Here is a 23,415-nt window from a genome sequence, read left to right as displayed (position 1 = left end):
GCCAGAACTCATTGCCCATCTCTAGATGCCCTTGAGAGGGTGGTAGGCAAGCTGCCCTTTTGAACCGCTGCAGTCCACATGAATAAGGTTGACCCATGAGGCAGAGGGAGAAAATTCCAGGCTTGTGGACCAACAACAGTAAAGAAACAGCAATAAATGTTCAAGTCTGGATAGTGAGTGGCTTGGAACGGAATTTGAAGGTGATTGTGTTCCATGTGCCTTCATCCTTCAATATGGAAGTGACTGCGAGTGTGGAAAGTGCTGTTTAAGGAGCCCGAGTGAACTTCTGCAGTGCATCTTGTAGATTGCATGCACTGCTGCAATGGTGGAGGAGAGAGTAATGCTTGTGAATGGAAGGCCAAACAGGGGCTGCATTGGTCTGGATGGTATCCTGAGTGTTGTTGGAGCTGCACTCATCCAGGCAAGTGGGACTATCCCATCACACTCCTGACTCGTGTCTTGAAGATGATGGACGGATTTACAAGGATGTTGCCAGGGTTGGAGAACTTGATGTAGGGAGAGGCTGAACAGGCTGGGGCTGTTTTCCCTGGAGTATTGGAGGCAGAGGGATTACCCTCTATAGGTCAGGATAATAGGTTAAAGTGGCATTCCAGGGCAAATGTTGGATACCACTCTAACCCTTACGATTTCCCCAGATTGGTGATGCAAGAAGTGAATGCTGCCGTTAATGTGAATTCCAGCCATCATGTAATTGAACCTGCCAAACACACATGCACAGTCACTGTGTAGGTGCAGGGACAGCAAGGTTCAAGCACAGAAATGTGTATTGTGACCACCAGCAACAGGTGGCTACAGTGAAGGAGGGCAGATGGAACAGTCAAACAGACTCACATTGGTAGGAAGGACAGAAAGACTGACAAAATGGAAAGAGAACTATTTGGAAGGAGGAACAGCCAGTCAAACGAAATTCCTCAGCTGAATGTAACCCATGTGATTATTCCATATACAAAGTAAAAATAGCTCTGGTTCATCACAGAAACTAGGAGCAGGAGTAGGCCATTCAGCCCTTTGAGCCTGCTCTGCTGTCCAATATGGTCGTGGCTGATCATCCAATTCAGTATTCTTGCATCCTCCCTATAGCCCTAAGAGCTACATCCAACATCCTCTTGAAACATTCAATGTTTTTGCCTCAACCATTTTGTGTGGCAGAGAATTCCATTGGTTTACCGTTCTCTGGGCGAAGACATTTCTCCTCATCTCTGTCCCTCTTATTCTTAGACTATGACCTGGCTTCTTGGACTCCAGTTACCTTCGTGCACCTACCCTCTCTAATCATAGAATTTACAGTACAGAAAGTGGCCATTCGGTCCATTGTGTCTATACTAGCACCTGAAAAAGCTATCCCACTTGTCCAATTTTTCAGCCTCATCTCTGAATTCATCACTTTCAAATATATATATATATTATATATATGTATATATATAAAATTCTCCTTTGAGTCCTCCTATGTAATCCATCTCCAACATTCTCCCAGACAGTGAACTCTAGTTACTGACATAGCAACTAGGAGAAACAGGATATCTTTCTTTACCCCATCAAACTTGCTCATAAAAACTTTGAAAACCTCAAGCAGGGTCACATCTTATTCTGCTGTACTCACACCCTCTCCCCATGACGGCCAACGTGCTGTTATGACATGGACGTCAAACCCCTCTGCTAAACCGAAACACCCTGAAAAGCTCACCTCGCCGAAAATCTGCTTAAAAAAAAATGGAGTGAAAGAAAACCTGATTTCTATTGCTTAGAAAAAAATTATTTTCCTAACTCTAACAGTGAACACTAAACAAAAAACTATTAATAAACCCCAGCCCCCTTTTTCTTAACTGATCACTATCTGACCCCAACTCTTAAAATGCTGCTTCAATAACACAATCATTAAATAAACTTAATCTCTCAAAGTCCACACAGTCTTTTATACTGTCTCCCTTCTGGTCTTCCAAATCTGCTGATTTCTTCCGTCCTGATTCTGCGGCTCTTCTCCCTGGGTCATCTACGATTTTTCTTTTTTATTGTGAGTATCTTTGTATAAAATCCCTTGGTACTTTTGGTAGATGATGCCTTTCTGAGAGATTTCTTTGAGAGCGGTGAGATGTTTATTTCTTCAGATAGCAATGGGTCTGACTAATTTTCAAAACGCCCTTCCATTCACTACCCCAAGGCTTGTACCCACTCATTGTCAATACAATCAAATTTAAATTTAATTGGTTACTGGGTATCCTGGGCATAATATAAAATCGGTTAAATTCAAATCTGGTTGCCTTAATATCAAAACACAAGCCCAAGCTAATGGTTATATATTAGCAATCCTCAGCACTCTCTGCACCTGTCAGCTAGTCACTGACACACATGCTGTCACAATCTCTCAGCTCAGAAAAGACAACTTTCTCTTAAAGTGACCATACACTCTCTAGACTTCGTAACAGTACCATTTGACTTCTTTACCACGTGTTGCACCTGCATGTTTTCCTTTGGTGACTGGTATACGGTGACACCCAGGTCTCCTTGCACATTCCCCTCCCTCAGTTTATTGCTGTTCAGCTAATAAACTGCCCTCCTGTGTTTGCTCCCAAAGTAGATAACCTCACGTTCATCCACATTATCTATGTCTTGTCATGTATTTGCCACCTTATTTAATTTGCCCAAATCACAAAAGAAGTTTCTCTGCATCCTCCTCTCAGCACACCGTCCCACCCAGCTTTATTATCTGTAGACTTGGAGATATGACATTGTTCCCTCATCTAATCATTAATATATAGTGCGAAAAGCTGTGGTACGACACAATTAACTGCTTGCAGCTTGGAAAGTGACCCATTTATTCCTTCTGTTTCCTATCTGCCAATCAGTTCTCAATCCATGACAGTAGATGACCTCCAAGCCCATGCTCTTTACTTTAACATACCATCCTCTTATGTGGGACCTTATCAAAGGGCTTCTGAAAATCTAAGTAAACTCCATCCAATGTCCCTTTACTACTCTGCTGTTACACAGTACTTTATAATTGACTCTAGCATTTACTTTCCATCCCCGTGTGTAATGACCCACTGCCAGTTAGATAAAGAATCCCTGCTTCATGATCTTTGGGTCTCCTGTGTGTTCAAATCTTGACACCTACATCATGTGAATGAATTCTTTTTTTTAAAATAAAAGGGTCTGGCGTAGACTAATTGGACAAAAGGTCTCTTACCATTCTGCATGACTCTGTCTCTATGAAGGGTCATACACTGAACATCCGGAGTAAAATGTACATTTTTATTGCACCAGTTCAGTCAAATCTGTTGATTTGTCTGATAATTTAACCAGATCATATAAACAAAAATTGTTCCATTCATATCACCCTGAAGATTACACAACAATAAAGGAAAATAAATGAAGAAACGTAAAAATGTGGGCATCGCTGGCATTTGCTGCCTGTCCCTAGGTGCACAGGAACTGAAGAGAAATTACAGAACTCGGATGTGAAAGAGGATCTGTGTGTCCCAATATATGAATCACAAACCGTTGGCGAGCAGGCACATGTAGTGATTAGGAAGGCAAATGGAACATGGCAAGGGAAATGGGATGTTTAGCTGCAGCCATACAAGCTATTGGTGAGACATCTGCAGTACTGTAAACAGTTTGGCTCTTATTTAAGTAAAGATTAGATTCGATTAGATTCCCTACAGTGTGGAAACAGCCCTTTGGCCCAACACATCCACACCAACCCCCTGAAGAGTAAACCACCCAGACACATTTCCTTCTGACTAATGCACCTAACACTATGGGCAATTTAGCATGGCCAATTCACCTAACCTACACATCTTTGGATTGTGGGAGAAAACCGGAGCACTCCGAGGAAACCCAAGCAGACTGTAAATTTGCTTGAAGCCTTCAAAAGATGGTCCACTCAACTTGATTCCAGGTTTGGTTTGTATGTGGTTTTTATTTGGGGGGTGGAGGGTGGCATGCTAATCTTGAGAAAATGTTGAATAGGCTGGGCTGCATCCACTGGAGTTAGGAATAACAGCTGATATTATTGAACCATAGACAATCCCAAGGGTCTAAACAGGATGTATGTTGAGAAGATGGATTCCCTTGTGAGAGAAACTCAGATTCACAAGTCTTTGGAAGTGTCTTCCCCATAAATCTGGGGTGGTAGAGTTATGGAATTTTTGTTTTTAAAAAGGCAGAGATTGATAGATTCTTTACTAACCAGGGGCTCAAAAGGTATTGGGGTCAAGTTGGAAAGTGGAGTTGAGGCCACAGATCAGCTATGAACTTATCCAAATGGGTGAAAGATCTTTCCTGCTCCTAATTTGTTTGATCATATGTTTAAGAACCCCCACCCCCTTCCACTCTGGAGATGACAGATGGGGTCTCTGTTTAATGGCATTACCAACAACGCAGCACTTCCTCAGGTGGTCTGGTGGTCAAACCAGACTTTGTTGCTCCTGTCACCATCACAGAGCTTCAACACACAGCCTGATATTTCGTGAGGCAAAGCTGCTACCAACTGGAACCTAGGCTGAAAGCTGCAATTCTCTGATCAGCCACTGCAGATAAATTACTACGTTTTCCTTAATTTTCCTTAAAGCACTGACCAGTTAATAAAGTTTAAAGTAATCAAGTAATCTAAGTGACTAGTCATGGTTTGGTTGCAGGCTAGATAGCATATAATTACTTCTTTGAATAATGGAAACAATAATGTGTTATTGTTCACACCCCATCATTTAATATGCAGCATCTCTGAAATGATTTCACGATGAGGACACAGCGCAAATTTATTGATAGGTTGCATTTTCCATACGTGTAATATAAAGTAAGACATCATGGCAGGGAAAACAATTCCTTGCAATAAGTTTGTTTTATGTTCCTTCAAATTTGCCTGCATGCATAAATGCTCAATGCTATTTTCAACAGTTTTAAGCTGAAATCATATCGTCTGTTCTAAGTAGGTAGGAAGAAACCTCCAGCCAATTTAATTAAGTATCAGTGTGGCTCTGCTGATCACCTCTGACTCATTGTCGGTTCAAGAAAGTAATCTATATTATTGTGTAATGCTCAGGGCGGACGGTATAGTCAGAGGTGACACCCTTCTGGTGAGACATTAAACCAAGTTCTGCCTGTTTTACCAGTTCACAAAAAATGTGGAGAACAAACAGTTTTATTTCAACTGACACCACTAAAATCCAATTAGACCGTAAGAAACTAAGGCCCAGCAACAAAAGTAGACCATTCGGCCCATTTAGTCTGTTTGGTTATCAAGTAGACCATGTCTGATCAGATAATCTTCAACTCCATTTTCCTGCCTTTTGCCCATAACTCTCATCTCCCTTGCTGAATAAGACTCAGTCTCAGTCTTGAATATTCTTAATGACTCAGTCTCAACAGCCATCCACAGTAAAGAACTCCAGAGATCCACAATCCTGAGAGAGAAGAAATTCCTCCTCAAATCGGTCTTTATAAAACCGCTCATTTCATTGTTTCAGAGATTTTGTTGAATTTCGCTACTCAACACCCACTTAGCACACGTGCAATTCTTTGTATGTGAAGTGCTTGGAGAGGATTGAGAGATGAAAGAGACTACTACTTCAATCCAAGGATTGGGGGTCACATGATTTTCCACAATGAGTTTTGCAGACTTCCAACCAAGAACTGGTTAAAAAAAAAGGCAGAAGACCTGGGGGCTAGTATTTTTTTTACGGGTGATGAGGTTTCCTGCCATCTCACTGACCAATGAGTGGGGTACGTGACCCCACCGACTTTGGCTGTACTACAACCATTCCATGCATTTTCCCCCACTCACGTAAGGATACATTTCTTTTTTAAAGCAGCATATTGTTTGGATGTGGAAGTTCCCTATCAGAAATACGCAGGGGAAGCAGGCCTAGAATAGATTTCAAAAGGGAAGTGGATAAATATTGAAAAACAAGCAAAAAAAAATTAATAAACAAAGTGAGGAAAGGGTAGAGTCTGGGATTAAATAAACAGATGTTTCAGAGATGCAGCAGGTGCAGCAAATAAAATGGCCGCCTTCTACGCTGTAAAATTCTATGAATCGTTTGATGGAATTCAGTATGAAATGGAAAGTTGCCATTCGAGACAGTGAAATAAATTTTGTTATTTCTTCAAAAAAATCCAAACCATGCTGAATGGCAATTTCTATTATATAAGAATCATCATCAGTTCAACATTATAACTCCCTTCACCTAACACCTGGAATTTCTTCCTGACAATAATTTGTGTTAATTTTGTTGAACTTCACTTTCCTTGAGGTCTATCAGCTTTATCAAATTTAAAGAATTAGGAAATCAGACAGAACTCCAGATTCAAACCCACTCCCAACAGATTTTTTTCCCCACCACACCGAGGATGGCTCAGTGGTTAGCATTGCTGCCTCACAGCACCAGGGACCTGAGTTTAATTCCACCTTTGGGCACTGTGTAAAACTTGCACTTTTTCCATGTCTGCATGCGTTTCCTCCCATAGTCCAAAGATGTGCAGGCTGTGTGGATTGGCCATGAGAAATGCAGGTTTACAGGGATAGGATGGGTCTGGATGGGATGCTATTCAGAGGGTTGGTATGAACTCAATGGGCAAATGGCCAGCTTCCACACTGGAGGGATTACGAGGAGTAATCTCCCTTTTTATTCTTAGCATTTATTTGAAATTCATGTTGCTCATGTTGTCCCCCTGTCCAAGAAGGGTAGTAGGGATATTCCAGGTAACTACAGACCAATGAGCCTGATGTCGGTGATGGGAAAGTTGCTGGAGAGGATACTGAAGGATAGCATCTATTTATGTTTGGAAATGAATGGGCTTATCAGGTGATAGGCAACATGGTTTTGTGCGGGGAAGATCGTGCCTTACCAACTTAATAGAGTTCTTTGAGGAAGTAACCAAGTTGATAGATGAAGGAAGGGCTGTTGATATCATATACATGGACTTTAGTAAGGCGTTTCATAAGGTTCACCATGGTAAACTAATGGAGAAAGTGAAGTCACATGGTGTGCAGGGTGTTCTAGCTAGGTGGATAAAGAACTGGTTGAGCGACAGGAGACAGAGTAGTAGTAGTTGAAGGGAGTTTCTCGAAATGGAGAAAAGGAGGCCAGTGGTGTTCCGCAGTTTTGGGGCCACTGTCGTTTGTAATATACATAAATGATCTGGAAGAGGACACTGTTGGTATGATCAGCAAGTTTGCTGATGACACGAAGATTGGTGGAGTCGCAGAAAGCATAAGGGACTGTCAAAGAATACAGGAGGATATAAATAGACTGGAGAGATGGGTGGAAAAGTGACAGATGGATTTCAATCCAGGCAAATGTGAGGTAATGCATTTAGGCAAGACTAATTCTCGAGCAAATTATACAATGAATGGAAGAGCCTTGGGAAAAGTTGATGAGCAGAGAGTTCTGGGAGTGCAGGTCCATTGTACCCTGAAGGTTACTGCACAGGTGGGTAGAGTGATCAAGAAGGCATATAGTATACTTGCCTTCATTGGACAAGGTGTTGAGTATAAGAGCTGGCAAGTCATGTTAAAATTGTACAAGACATTGGTTTGGCTACATTTGGAATACTGTGTACAGTTCTGGTCACCACATTACCAAAAGAATGTGGATGCTTTGGAGAGGGTGCAGAGAAACTTTACGAGGATGCTGCCTGTATGGAAGGTGCTAGCTATGAAGAGAGGTTGAGTAGGTTAGGTTTATTTTCATTAGAAAACAGGAGATTGAGGGGGGACCTGATTGAAGTTTATAAAATCATGAAGGGTATAGACAGAGTGAATAGAGACAAGCTTTATCCAAGGGTGAAGGATTCCATAATGAGAAGTCACGCTCTCAAGGGGAGAGGTGGAAAGTTTAAGGGGGATACTCGCGGCAAGTACTTTACACAGAGGGTGGTAGGTGCCTGGATCGCATTGCCAGCAGAGGTGGTAGAGGCAGGAACGGTGGATTCATTTAAGATGCGTCTGGACAGATGCATGAGCAGGTGGGGAGCAGAGGGTTGCAGATGATTAGGAATTGACTGACAGGTTTAGACAGTACATTTGGCTTGGAGGGCCAAAGGGCCTGTTCCCGTGCACTAAATTTTCTTTGTTCTTGTACCTCTCTTCTTGGATAACTTCAGTATTTGGCTGTATTCCATTTTAATGAATCATCAACCTTAAGTTTGAACAATTTCCTTCCTGCCAGTTTTCCCTCAACACTGTCTTTCCATTACTCTTCCACACCCACCTGTTGCCTCTAAGTCTGCTATTTTAGTGTGTCATCTACAAAAGGGGAAAGACAGACCTTTATTTAGCTGTTCTGCCCTGTCCTGTCTCTTCGTTACAAGCTTTTTCCTCAGTTTTTTTTGTAGTCCCATTCTCACCCTAACTACTCTCTCACTCAATGTGCCAATTTTAAAATATGATCTTATGGGACGTGACCATCCTTGGCAAGGTCTACATTTTGTTGGCCATCTCCAAAAAAATAAAAAAAAAGAAGGTCCTTGACAAAGCTGGCACTGAGCTACTTCCTTGAAGCACTGTTTTGATACAAATGAGCATCTTAGAAAGCAGTTACGAGTTAAACATATTTCTGAGCATTTAGTTTAGCTTTCCAACATTTTTATACACAGGATCTGTAGTCCATTTTATACACAGTCCATTTGGTCCCACCAGTCCTTGCCAGAGTTTAAGCTTTACTCAAATCTCCTCCCATTTCTTTTCCTCATCTAAATCTACTATCGTAAGCATCTACTCCACCCTCCAACATAGTTTCCCTTCAATGAATCCGTACTATTCACTTCAATCATTCTCTGGAGAAGTGAATTCCACATTCACACTACTTTTTGGGGAAAGATATTTCCTCTTAATTTCCAATAGGATCCCTTCAACAATCCTGTATTCACACAAAGGTCGAGAAGGCAGGACCTTCATGGTGACCTCAGCTGGTGCTGCAACTGAGCCCAAAAAAAAACGTAATGTTAACCAGTTGGGAGATAAACGCTGGTCACGATGCCAAGGGAAATCGACTGCTCTTTGAATAACGTAATAACTTTCATCTGAACACATGGGGGTCGGCTGCTCAGATCGAAAAGACAGAACGTCCAAATGCCTTCTGCGCACGGGCCAAATGAACATTCCCAGTATTCAGCCATGGTCAAGTTATTATACATTGCATACAAGTGTGTGCTGGTTGAAAAAGAAACAAAATATCTTAGATAGTTTAAAAGTATTTCACGAACCCCATTAGTGTTATTGTCTGGCTAACATTCATCAGTAAGAAGAGTTGAAAGTAACCACTCACAGCAAATTCTCTTTCTCAGCCATGACAACCAGAGACAAGTGTCCTGAACAGTAAAACTGAGTGCGGGGTGGCGGGGGCAGGATCAAAGCAAACTTATAGAGAGGTTTTTTTTAAAAAAGGTTTTCATACCAAGGGAAAGTGCGAGAATGCTACTTCAACAAGTATGATCTTTAAAATACTATAAACTTAATAACACTTCCTCCAAGTTTATAGGCATGAACTATGAAAATCCAGGTATGAATATTTTAGATATATATGCACCATTTCCTAGGCACATCTCCAATTCCACTAAAAATGGTTTTATTGTTCTGCATCTAACTACTTAGTCAAAGCACTACCTGGCATGTTCATGGGAAAGGTGGGGCAATGGTTATAAGGTACTGGATTAGTGGTGCTGGAAGAGCAAAGCGGTTCAGGCAGCATCCAACGAGCAGCGAAATCGACGTTTCGGGCAAAAGCCCTTCATCAGGAATAGGGCTTTTGCCCGAAACATCGATCTCACTGCTCGTTGGATGCTGCCTGAACTGCTGTGCTCTTCCAGCACCACTAATCTAGTATTTGGTTTTCAGCATCTGCAGTCATTGTTTTTACCTCAATGGTTATAAGGTACTGACCAAATATGTGCAGTATTTCTGAAATCCATTGTTTTTAACTTTTAAAAAATTTACAAAAAAAACTTTATGCAAATATAAACGAAATTAATAAAATTTTGAAAGTGTTTTCAAATGTGTTATTTTAAGCACTTTCTAATGATGTGTCACTGAGAATGAACTTTGAAGTGCTAAACTTAACAATTGATCAAACGCTTGTAGGAATGGATAAGAGATGCACGATAAGTTCATGAGTGCGATTATAGTGCTGTCATTGAAAATTTCTGTTTGGCTCTGCTACATTAACTCTGAGTCACAGTCACACTTCAACCTGCAACAGAGAAGTTGGGTTATAGTTTGTTAAATGTCTTGTCAACTTGTAATTAAGTGTGTCACAAACAGAAAATAAGTAGATTAAGCAGTGGCTCAGAGAGGAAGAGAAAAGCAGACAAGGAGGTCAGAGGAAGAACACCTCATCTTCCACCCCGGGAGCTCACAACCATATGGCCTTAGCAAAGAATTCACCAGCTTCCAAATCTCTCCATCACCCACCTCAGCCCAGATCCAGCTCTCCATCTTTACCCCACCCCCTTGACCTGACCTAACCTATCCATCTTCCTTCCCACCTATCTGCTTCACCTTCCCACTGGGGGGAGGGGGGAGGGGGAGGGGTAGTGAGTGAGGACTGCAGATGCTGAAAATGTGTTGCTGGAAAAGCACAGCAGGTCAGGCAGCATCAGGCAGCTCATGCCCAAAACGTTAATTCTCCTGCTCCTTGGATGCTGCCTGACCTGCTGCGCTTTTCCAGCAATACATTTTCAGCTCACCTTCCCACTGACCAATCACAATCACCTCCTACCTGCAACCAACTATCACCATCCCTCTACCTTTCCCCCAGCCCCAACCCCAACCCCATTTCCTGATGAAAGGTCCCAACCTGAAACATCGACTCTCTTGCTCTTCTGATGCTGCTTGACCTGCTGTGCTTTTTTCAGCTGCACGTTTTATTGAATCTGACTTTCTAGCATCTGCAGTCCTTACTATCTCCAGACATTACTATTCCACAACTTGCATTGGGCCTGAACACGGAAATATTCCAAGAATAGAAATCTGTTTCAAGCACAATAGACAAGTATCGTAAATCTTCGGTAACATGAAATATATACTTAAGAGTTTTGTTCCAAATATAATTATTTAATACCCCCATAATACAATTAAGTTAGTTTCCTCCTTTCTCCTCCCATCTCTATTCCAAGAACAACCAATGGAAAATTGTTCACTAGTATAAAAATTAATACAACAAATTGCAGTGGGTGTGAAATGAACAAAATATGCCATAACACCCCAGCTTGCACAAAACAATATGGCTTTTGCACATTATAGCCTTCCCTCACCATAAGATCAGTAGCTTGCTGATGAATGCATAATGTTCAGCACCATTCGCAACTCCTCAGATACTGTAACAGTCCAAGTCCAAATGCAGCAAAACCCAGATAATGTTCAGATTTGAACTGACAAGTAGCAAGGAACATTCACACTACACAAATGCCAAGCAATGGTTATTTCCAAGACAGATTCTAACCGTTTATGACATTTCAATGATGTCAATTACATCGATGACTTTTCAATTGTTACCATTGTGGGCGTTACTGTTAAAATGGACTGGTCATACAAATGCTGTAACAAGAGCAGGTTAGAGGTTAGAAATCTTGCCGTAAGTATCTCATGTCCAGACCCTCCAAAGCCTATCCACCACTTACAGGCCCAAGTCACTCCCCACTTGCCTGGTTGAGTACAGTTCCAACAACATTCATGAAGCTTGATACTATTCAGGACAAAGCAGCCTGTTTGATTGGCACTACATCCACAAGCATCTACTCCATCCACCAATGCTCAGGTTGGACTATAACCTGGTGTTGTGTGATGTTTAACTGTGTACACCCCAGTCCAACACTAGCATCTCCAAATCATGACTGCCACGCAGTATGTTAAAATTCTTATATTTAGCAATAGAGCTGTGAGTCGACTCTTATAGACAATAATATTCGTTTATTGAATACAATTAATATTATTTTATAACATACTTTAATATTCTAACAAAAAAAACCTACAAACTATGTTATGCTTTAACTTAACTTTGCATGTTTGTATACCACCACACGAGAACTTGGCCGGGCTCCATGTGGTGATGTTTTCTTCTTCTTCTGAACAGCTTGGAGGTGTCTTCTCCTTCAATGGTTATTTTCGAGTTACCGCGCTAAGTAGGGTTTTGTGGTGATTCTTATCCTTCGCACCCTTTTGGAAGTGTCTTGAGGATCTGCCAATGGATTGATCATGTTCGATCACTCTGATCAACCAGACTCAACCAGGGATTGGCACATTGATGGCAGGGGGCCCTTAGTAGTCCATTAGGTGCTGGTGCACGTAGCCTCCTCCAAATAAGGGTGCTGGGGCCTCAATGTCTAGAGAATGACTTGCTGCTCCCGACTGTCCAGAGGGCAACATTCCATTGCCCCATTCAAGTCCAATTTTAGGTGTGTATTGAAGGGTCCGCAGCTGTCAAGTTAGTTTGCAAACTGACTGTGGGCAGCTGTAGCCTGTCTGGAGTCTGTAGCATGTGGATTAGCACAGTTACTTTGGTCAAGGCTGGGTTCTATTTCCCAGCATGCTTTAATCATTGCCCATCTTTTGTAACTCCATGGTAAATTTATTATTGTCCAGCATAAATTCATTTTTTCAGGCGGCCCATCCAGCCACACTTTCAAACTCTCAACCACTTCCTTCTAGAAGGACAAGGGCAGCAGATACATGGGAACTCCACCACCTTCAAACTCCTTTCCAAGCCACTCACCATCCTGACTTGGAAATATAATCGCTGTTCTTTCACTGTCAAAGGCTTACAATTCTGAAACTCCCTCTGGAACACATAGTGAGTTTACCTACAGCACCCAGATTGTGAAGGTTCAAGAAGGGAGCTCATCACCACCTTAAAGACAATTAGGGACAGGCAATAAATGCTGGTCAAACCAGCATTTCCCCCATTCCAGGAATGAAGAAAATTTTAAAGAAATATATCTTTTGTATAGGCAACAGCTGCCCATAAGGTCATCCGTGGTTTCTTAAACTAACTGAAATTCATTTATTCTATTCACTACAAGTTGTAACAGGTATGAATACTCACACTCTGAAAACACTTGGTTCTGCTTTATAACTTAGTTTAGTTTAAAAGGTTATTTCTGGGTTTTTTTTTGGTCAACTTTTACTTCCTTGTTTATTTATCTGTTGAGTTGGCTTCACCAGAGTAAGATATCAGCTTGGGAAGGTTGTAGAGTTCAGCACTACCATATTAATGAGTGAACAGCAGTGAAGGTATGGCACTCAGTTCGATCACTGATTGCACAGAAGCAGAATCATATAGTGCAAAAGAGGCCCTTTCACCCATCCAGTCTGAGCTGCCAACAATACATTACTACCTCCAGTAGGCCCACTTTCCCTCATTAGACCAATAACCTTGAATGTTAGGATATTTCAAGTGGTCATCCAAGCACTTTTTAATAGGTTGTAAGTTTATCTCCATCAACTATCTGCCCAGGTAGTGCATTCAAGACTCTGGGTGAAAAAAGATTTTCCCTCAAAGTCACCTCGAAATAATTTTGCCTCTCACTTTAAAATTATGCCCCCTTGATATTAGCCCTTCGACCAAGGGAAACAGTTGTTTTTCTATGCGCCCTGTTCGTGCCTCTCAATCTTATACACCTCTAACAGATTCCCCCTCAACCTTCTCTGCTCCAAAGAAAACCTGAGCTAAGCCAGCCTTTCATAACTGAAACATTCCATCCCAGGCAACATCCTGGTGAAACGAAACAAAGAACTGTGGGTATGAAGAACCCTGGGTGAATCTTCTCTGCATGGCATGACCAATAGCTGCAGTGCAACTGTTCCTGTAATTACTACTTGTGCATTTCACAAAAACATTGTGACTTTGCAAAGGGATATTTGTTGACTACCCATCAAATCAATAAGTTTAGTCTGGTTCAGCTTGTACAAAGAGAACAATCCAGCAATCCTCCCGTCAATAATCTGCTCCTGAACAGAAATTTCACTGGTTCAGAATCTCAAGGTTTTCATTATTTAAATCAGGTCATTGACATTTCTGGCCTATGCACAACCTTCAAGTGCATGATTGGTGGTTGGCCACAGCACACAGAGTCAGGTTGTCCAATCAGGCCTACTCACCTGGCAACTCCTACAATGCTGCAGCCAAATAGCGCAGCAGAAATATCCAAACAGACCAAACCAAAGGAGGTAGCTTCGAGCAAGCCAACTTCTGATCACTGGCAACTTGCCTGGTCAGTCATCAAGCTGAAAACAAACAGCCCTTTCTTCTTCCACCCCGCCTCAACCACCATCCATAGTTACAGTCGAGATTTGCACCGCCACATTGAGAAATCTTAGCAATGTTATTTTTGCTCAAAGGGAGGGATGGATCTGGGATGAGGTGGGTGGTGGGGATTTCAGGATGGGAAGAGCACTTGACCTTGACAAATATCCCCATTGAGGCTTTGTTTAATAAAAGTGAAAGAGAGCACATAATTTTAATCAACATGCTGGGCGTTTTTACTAAAATTTCCATAAAGCTACTGAACAAACATTCCCTTTAAAATTCAAACAAGCAGCATATAAGTCCTCAAAATTGTGTTGTGCTCAACATGCAAGCAACCTTCTTAACTGTATAAAAACCAAAAGAACCGCAGATGCTGTAAATCAGAAACAAAAAAAATAAGATTGCTGGAAAAGCTCAACAGATCGTTCTGGTCTGAGATAGGGTCACTCGACTGGAAACACTAACTCTGATTTCTCTCCACAGATGCTGCCAGACCTGCTGAGCTTTTCCAGCAATCTCTATTTTTGCTTCTTAACTGTATGCTCCTTCAAAACATGACCAGGAGAATCATTTGACAACAACACAAACAAAATATCAGGGATTAAAAGCATACCACTTGCAACACAGAAATTCATTCCCGTGATGCATAAAAAAAATGGAAGGATGGAGTCAGGCTGTAAAATTATTGACTCGATTTTGAGTCCTAGAGGCTGCATCCTTCTTTGTCACCCCCCCCGCCCCCCCAACCCACACCCAGTCCAGTTATGACATAGCACAAAAAAGGAGAGAAAGCCATTTCACCAAACAAGGGGAACCTGTGAATCAATGAAACAGTCTGCAACTTACAAAAGGAGTTCGGTAAAATTTCTAAGTAGCTAAGTAATAACATGCAAAGACGAGGACAAGGTGCTACATGTTGCAAGAAGAAAAGATAACACAAGTGAAGATTAATATCAGGAACAGGACTTCACAGTGCACTACTAGAGTAAAACTACCATGGGTTCAAAATGGTGGAAGTGAACTCTGGGGGGGAAAATGCCTTCGGAGTAGAATGGTTGAAACAAAATCTTCCAATTCAAAGAAGCTGAGCATTGAAGAAATTTAACTTCATTTATTCTAGGTTGATGAACAAAGGATAGATTCAAGTAGAAGAGTGAGAGAAGGGCCAATTATTCAGTAGATGGACTGAAGAGGCAATGGTCTAAAATGCACCAGAATTTTATCAGATAGATCTGAGCTCCTTCAGGGATCTCCTCATGACTGGTTTGAGTTGTATTATGTGGGAAGTTGTGCGGAGGGGGGGGGGGGGGTGGTGGTGGATGAGAGCAGGGTGCTGGGAGGAAATATGAATGAGGTGAAATATCAAGCACAAGCCAGATGTTTCCCACAGGGAAACGCAAACTCAAAAAGGGCAGCGTGACAGGAAACTGCATGATTAAAAACTTTTCTTTACGTATCCAAATACCCTGTTTTTAAAAAAATCTAAATATGTCTGTTAACAATGACCTTTTCAGAAACTATAAAAAAAGATACTATTTCTGGCTATAGACCTTTGCAGCTATCAAAATATACCGATATGTCCCTTTCATATTCATATTTGCATATCAGTTTTGAAGAGCCCCAACTCTACCTTCTACACCAAGATTATTGGAGATTGATATAAATACGCAGCACTTCTGCACCATATTACTAAAACAAAAATATTTTGACCTGTATTTTTTCCTCCCATCACCCAATAATCCAAAGTGATTTGAGTTTCAGTTATTTAACCACAATTTATATTTTTTTTTAAAAATTATTTCACAAATATGGACATCGCTGGCTGGATCAGCCTTTGTTTCCTTGGAAAAAATGGTGATGAGCTCTTTTCTTAAAGGGCAGCAGTGTCTGGGTGAAGTCCCACAAACAGCAGCACCCATTAACATCAGCTTCAAAGCCATATTTCCCCCCACCACCCCCATTTCCAGTTTTGCCTCTCCTCCCTTGAAAGTAGTTAGCCATACTGGGGAAAAGTTCCAGGACAAAATGGCCTCAATGAGAAAGTCTCACCTTGGGTGATGTAGCAATGACTAGCTACCGCCATCATCCGTCTGGGTTTAACACTGGAGCAGAAATGCTGCTACAATCCCTGAGCTGGTTCAACGATCAGATAAAAGGTCACCAATCTGAAACACAGTCAGTTAAGAAACTGACAAGTTTCTACAAAGGCCACCCAGCAGTGTCAGTAATCTGACTGGCTAGCAGTGTTAGATCAGGTAATGAGCATAACTGGAGCTGCAGTTGGGCTTGCGAAGTGGCATGGATGTGAGAGGCAGCAAGTCCTGAGAGTTTTGGGAATGAAGGGAATTGGGCATGGGATTGGGAGGCATACTCTAAAGTACACTTCCTTCCCATCTAAGTGAAAAATAACCTTCCTAAATTAGCTTGTCCTTTCACTGCACAGCGTCTACCAGCTGTGGAGTCAGACTGTGGACACTAAAAGGGCAATAATTGGTTTAAAAGGACAGACAGAACAATAGGTGCCTTGTATGGACTGATGAGTGCAAGATAAAAGATCTTCCACAAAACGTGTCCTTTGATCAGTAATAGTCAGGATCTCTATTTCTCAACAGTATTAACCTACAGTAAATATCGAGCAGAGCAGTACTGCCTTTGCAACCTCAGCAGTGTTAAAACCAATCGTAGCATCATCTGACTCAGAACAGACCAGAGGTGAGAGAGTTACTCATTATACTGGTGGCATTCACAGATATTTTCACTGGTTTCATAAATAATTGATATCTTGTAGAACTTTGAATCACTTTCCACTGGCACCTTATCATTCAGATTTTGCCTGAACGTGGTACACGTTTCACTGTTCTCTGCCACTCCCAGTTTGTATCTCTCCTCCCAATCTGATATTGTTTCCAATCCCCCCTTCAGAAGCCTAAATACACATTCTAGGCCAACATGCTCAAGACAGAGAGGGTGTGCCGCACAGTTAGAGACACCATCTTTTAGATGAGTTGTTGAGCCATTAATAACTTCACACACAAGTGAGTGTGAAAAGATCCTACACCGCTATTTTGAAGAATAGCAACAGTGAGCTCCCCTGGGCAGGTTGAGAATAAATAAAATGATCCGTTCATTGTGTATGTGATTGTGTATGTGAATGCGCGTGTGTAGGAACATCAGTGCGTGTGCGCACGTGTGAGCATGCACACATGCATGGTGACTACAGAAGCAATTTACAAGAATGATTCCAGCCACACTTCATCTTACTTCACTAGCTGTCAAGCACATTGGAATATTTAGAAGCTTTGAAAAGGTGCCACAGAAAATGGAAATAGTCCTTTGTTTGGATTTGATAGCAAAGTTTTTACAATCTGTTCTAAACTGAGCAAATATCCTTTCTGTTAAAAATAAAAATGCTAAAATAAAGGTGGCTCAGTGGTTAGCCACAGGTTCGATTCCAGCCTCAGGTGACTGTGTGGAGTTTGCACATTCTCCCAGTGTCTGCGTGGGTTTCCTCCAAGTGCGCCTGTTTCCTCCCACAGTCCAAAGATGTGCAGGTCAGGTGAGTTGCCCATGGTAAATTGCCCATCATGTTAGGTGCATTAGTCAAAGGGAAATGGGTCTGGGTAGTTACTCCTTCGAAGGTCGGTGTGGACTGGTTGGGCCAAAGGGCCCGTTTCCACACTGTAGGGAATCTAATCTAATCTAATTTCATTTATACACAAAGAAAATCCGAATTAACTCACTCATTGGGCTAAACCCTAGAGAGGGCTAGGTGTCCTGGATTGTAAATGCTGGGAGCAACACAAAGCTTAGACTTTCCACTTTGGCATTATCATATTTAGAGGAATCCTGAAGAGAGATCCCTCTGTCTTGACAGTGTTGGCCTAGAATACATATTGATTTAATCCATCAATAACTACATTCCATGCAGAACAAATATGTATTGATGGCAGAGGATCTCAACAGTGCTAGAACAGCAGTAAATAAAAACTGGATCCTCTGTAAAAATAATCTCATGTGTCAGTAGCAGTAAGTGGGCTGTACACAAGGATCAGAAGTAAAACCACCAAATCAATCTCAAGAGTAATTTAACAACCTAGAGTCTTTTGCACATTCATCTCCCCTAAACTTTCCTATGCACTGCACCTCAGTGCAACATAATCAAAGATCTCTCGCACCCTCTTCCATCGAGAGGTTTGTATGCATATACAAATAGATTCAAGAACAGCTTCTTCCCCACTGTTACTAGATTTCTGAATGGACCTCTCAAATTTTAAATTTAATGTTGATTTCGCTCTCTGTGCGCCTTCTCCGCAGCCATAACATTGCATCCTTGGCTCTGTTCTACCACCCTAATACACTTTGTATGGTATGATCTGCCTATACAGCACGCAAATGTCACTGTGCCTAGGTACATGCGACAAAAGAAATCAAGTCAAAGCTTCCAATGTCATCTTAAGAAGGAAAAATTATTTTCTTTTCAATGTTAATTCAGAGCACATTAGGTTGTGTGCGCATGATCAGCTCTTGCAAAAATGGGTAGAAATAAATCAGGAAATTATTTCCTTTCCCTAGAGAGGATGAAAACATAAAAAGAATCTGGAGAATCCTGAGATAACATAAGTTGTTGCAAGTTGAGAAAAGGCCATTGAACCTTTACCCACAAAGTCACCCAATGTAGAATCTAACAGCATGTGGTCATCCACAGATAATCAAATTGAAATTAGCCCGCTTTCAATAAACAGTGCTTTCCAATTTACCTTTTCACCAACATCGTGGTATCCTTTCCCACTCGTACAATTTTTAACAATACCTCAGTTTGTTCAATTATTGTTAAAAGCCTCAAACTATCTAAATGTAATTTACTCCATGGCCAGGAGGGAATTCCATACATCTTTTGGGGTTTCACCATTTTTTTGCCATAAGTACACAGGCTGGGCATCCCAGTCACACATCCATGAATTTTGGTAATGAAAAACTTAAAATGTTTTTTTTAAAAAATGCTAAAAACACCCGACACGGAGAACATCTCTCGATTCCATTTAATTGGTTTTTACTTTTATTTCATTGTACATCAAGATGTCAGGTTAATCACCTAATCACTGTGCAATTTAAAAACTTTGAATGGATTATAATAATTGGCAAATGGTTGAATGCAATCTCTGCTGGGGCAAGTTATGGAACATAAGCACATGGATGATTTTGGGATAGTGTAGGGGGACGAGCTGAGAATAGTTCACAGGTCAGCGCAACTTCGAGGGCCGAAGGGCCTGTTCTGTGCTGTATTGTTCAATATAAATATGCCTACCTTGGTGTGGCTCAGTTTGCTGTCCATCCTGCAAAAGAAACAAGTTAAAATTAGCCAGCAAATCTCAGGATTGTGAAAACAAAAAAAGGCTCCATAAAAATATTGTCTTACTTTGCTTTACTTAGAATATTTGGCTTCCTTTAAAAATTACTTGGATCAACTGGTTCTTTGCAACGTTGAAGTTTACTATTTGCAGCAATTTTGCATGTAATGAGTTTGCATTATTCATGACCATTGCAGTCTGTGGGGGTTTGTAGGTGTGCAAATTTACTGCTGGATTTGCTACATTATAAATGTAACACTGTTATGAAGGTGTAAGGGGTACTATACCTTTAAGAGAGTTAAAGCTAGCAGAACTACCTGATACAGCACCAAGTGTTCTGAACAAGATACAATGTAACCTTTTGGTCCAGCAGCTAGTGTAGCTGGTTGCCTGGAGATGATAAAATAAATTCAAATTCAGCCAATCGGTTTAAATTATACCCCAAAATACCACCCTCCAATCAAATTTGAATTTACTATATTGACAAAATTTTAAAAGTAATGAAACAATCCAATGCTTTGGAGTATAAGACTAGGAAGAATTGAACAGTTGGAGGAGAACTGCCAAACCACCAGCATGTCCAGACTGCCAAAAAAAAAAGCTCTCTTAAAGGTAAATTTATCGATCAGTGACCTGTGAAACAAAAATCCCTAAGAAAAGACAGAGGAAGATATCAAGAGAAGATTCAACAGCTGGCTGGTTTTGAAATTTGAATTTTGATCAATCTTAATCAGGGGTTTTATCGGACTAGTATTATAGAAGGGAAAGTAAAAGATAGGTTTGAGGAAGGAGTTGTACGGTAATTATTCTCTGTTATACATTAGAAGAAATAAAGTTGTTAATTTTTACTTAATAGTTCTTGGCCTCTTAAATTTTCACAGATTACTGCACCGTATAAACCTTTTCTGTGTTGCTGGTTTAAATTAAGCAGGAGGGTTTAACCCGTGACGTAACAATACACTTCAGAACACTTTGGGAAGTCATAGAGTCATACTGCATGGAAACCGACCCTTTGGTCCAACTCGTCCATACCAACCAAGTTTTCCCAAACTAAAAACTGGTCCCATTTGCCTGCTTTTAGTCCATGTCCTTCTAAACCTTTCCTATATATATACACACCTGTCCAAATGTCTTTTAAATGTTCTAACTCTACCTGCATCTATCACTTCCTCTGGAAGTTCATTCCACATATGAACCACCTGCTGTGTAAAAACGTTGTCCCTCAGGCCCCTTCTAAAATCTTTCTCCGCTCACCTTAGATTTATGCCCCATAGCTATGAACTCCTCAACCGTGGGGAAACGACCTCAGCTATTCACCTTATCCACAGCTTTCATGATTTTATAAACCTCTGTAAGGTCACTCTTCAGCCTCTGATGCTCAAGCGTAAAAGGTCCCCGCCTATCCTGCCTCTCCTTAAAACTCAAACCCTCCACTCCTGATAACATCCTTATAAATCTTTTCTGCACCCTCTCCAATTTAATAATATCCTGAGTTTCTTAAGGTTTGGCAATTTAAATGAAAGTCTTACAATGAGAAGGTCCAGTTGAACTTTTCAAAATTGTTAAATATGAAATTCTAAACAGTGCCACAATAAAATCAATAGCAGTGGTATGTGCTGAGAACTTCAGTATTTTAGGTCATTAGAATAACGCTGAGTCAGGTGACCTTATAGAGGTTTATAAAACTCTGCGCTAGGGTTCTTCATTGTTAAAAGTGGTTTTAAAATTCAGTGCAAGACATAAGATATTGGAGCAGAAAATTAGCTCACTCAGCCCACTGAATCTGCTCTGATAGGATTCTCGACCATATTGTCCTACCTTCTCTCCATAATCTTTGATCCCCTTACCAATCAAGGGCCTATCAGTGTCTTAAAAGACCATTCAATGGTTTCAACAGCCTTCTGTGACATTGGTTCCAGAGATTCACCACCTCTGGACAAAGACATTTCTCCTCATCTCAGTTCTAAAGGGTCAACCCTTCACTTTGCGACTGTGTCCTCGGGTGCTCCCAGCATGACTTTATTCTCCTTGGAGATGGTGAGAGAAGTGGCAAGAAGGGTAAAGAAAATGGGAGTGTTGGCCCTCACCCATCCTTCACTACTTCAGCAAATAGATGCTCAGTAAGAAGGTGCAGGAGCGACTCTTGATCTGACAGCAATTTAATGACCTTTCACGGGTCCATTAATGGCAAAAGTGCCTCAACATCCACCTCCCCAAAAAGAGAAAAACAGGTGTCTGCTTTTCCGGGGAAACCATAATAACAAGCCTGCTGAGTTTAGAGTTTGGGGGTGGAGGGGGGAATGTCCTCAATTTCAGGGCAATTGGAGGTATGACAGACAGACAAGCGACTGGCTTCTGAAAGCCAAGCCCTAGACCTTGCTTCCAATCCCATAATAACCCCCACTGTGAGACAAAGACAAACATTTTTGCTGCTTGACCCTTCAGGCGTAAGCCTCACTGGTGCTCAGGCTTTAGGACCTGGAGCCTCCCAGCTTCTTATTGGCTGCCATTGTTTTGATTGTAAGCTCTTAATTGATGACAACTTGCAGGCAGTCCATTGGATTTTGTCATAGTGGGAACAGCATGTTAGTTGCTACCTATCACTTATCCCCATCCGTCAAAAGCAAAGGGAAAATCAGAGGCATTATTTTTAAATAGGAAATTAACAGGCATTTCAAATTCTTTACAACTGTCCCAGAAAGCAGAAGTTGGCTGGATAACATCATTTTAATGCATCAACTGCTAATATGTATTTAGTTTTCATTACAAGTAAACTTTCTCCTGAATGCAAGTATTGTGCAAAGAGCTAAGATTCATTAACAAGCTCAATGTGAACATGCCCCAGGGCAGCAGTGACCATCATAGGTTGAATTTTACATTCAGTCTGAGCGAAAGTGGACTGGGCCTGAGACTTCATTTTTAAATTTTAAAAAAGAGGGAATGAAAGCAGAAGTTGCTCAAGTGAGTTGACAAGTTAGGTGAAATGAAAGGTCAATAGAAATGCAGAGGCAGATATTTATGGGAATATTTAAGAACATACAGAATACATACATTCCATTGAGAAAGAAGAATTCCAAGGGAATTCATGGTGAATTTCAACTTTATACAAAGTACTAAAAACAACTTTAAAATTATGTAATTGCGCAAAAAAAGTGACATCAGAAGACTGGATTGAATTTTAAAAAATAAAGTATCAAAAATAATAAGAAAGGAAGAATCAAAGCCTAAGAGAAAGCTAGTCAGACATATAACAACAGATAATCAGAGTTTCTATAATTTTTTTAAAAAATAAACCAAAATGAGTGATGGGTGAAAGTGAGGACTACAGATGCTGGAGATCAGAGTTGAGAGTGTGGTGCTGCAAAAGCACAGGTCAGGCAGCATCCGAGGAGCACAAGAATCAACATTTCGGGAATAAGCCTTTCATCAGGAAGTGATGGTCCTATTGTAATGGAGCCTGCAGAATTAATAACAGAAAATAAGCGAATAGAAGGTGAACTGAACAGATATTTTGTGTCAGTCTTCACTATAGATGATTCAAGTAGTTTATAAGAATCAGCGATACAATAGAATGGGCGAAGGAACTCAGGAAGATCACAATCACCAGAAATATTGTACCAATTAAACTTTTGGGGTCTTTGGGCTGACAAGTGCCTGGGTCTTGATAGTTGCATCCTGTGATCTTGAAAAAGTGAAATAATTCCTGAATTGGTTTTAACACGCAACTCAGGGACGGACCCATTAGGTTGCAAGATTATGACAGTAACTCCTTTATTCAGAAAGGGAGACAGAAAGCAGGAAACTAC

General features: G+C 41.0%; 1 long non-coding RNA gene across 7 annotated transcripts in view; it reads right to left on the bottom strand.

Annotated features, from left to right (window-relative positions):
• Positions 1-23,415, bottom strand: part of LOC140457857 (uncharacterized) — a 560,696-nt gene that overhangs the window by 464,801 nt on the left and 72,480 nt on the right. For all 7 annotated transcript variants that reach the window (XR_011953382.1, XR_011953377.1, XR_011953376.1 and 4 more), the window contains exon 2: positions 19,567-19,594. This is a non-coding gene — a long non-coding RNA (uncharacterized lncRNA). The remainder of the gene's footprint in view (positions 1-19,566; positions 19,595-23,415) is intronic.

The sequence above is a fragment of the Chiloscyllium punctatum genome, chromosome 3 (assembly GCF_047496795.1).
Source record: "Chiloscyllium punctatum isolate Juve2018m chromosome 3, sChiPun1.3, whole genome shotgun sequence".
Taxonomy (NCBI): domain Eukaryota; kingdom Metazoa; phylum Chordata; class Chondrichthyes; order Orectolobiformes; family Hemiscylliidae; genus Chiloscyllium; species Chiloscyllium punctatum.
This window is presented reverse-complemented; position numbering and strand designations above follow the sequence as displayed.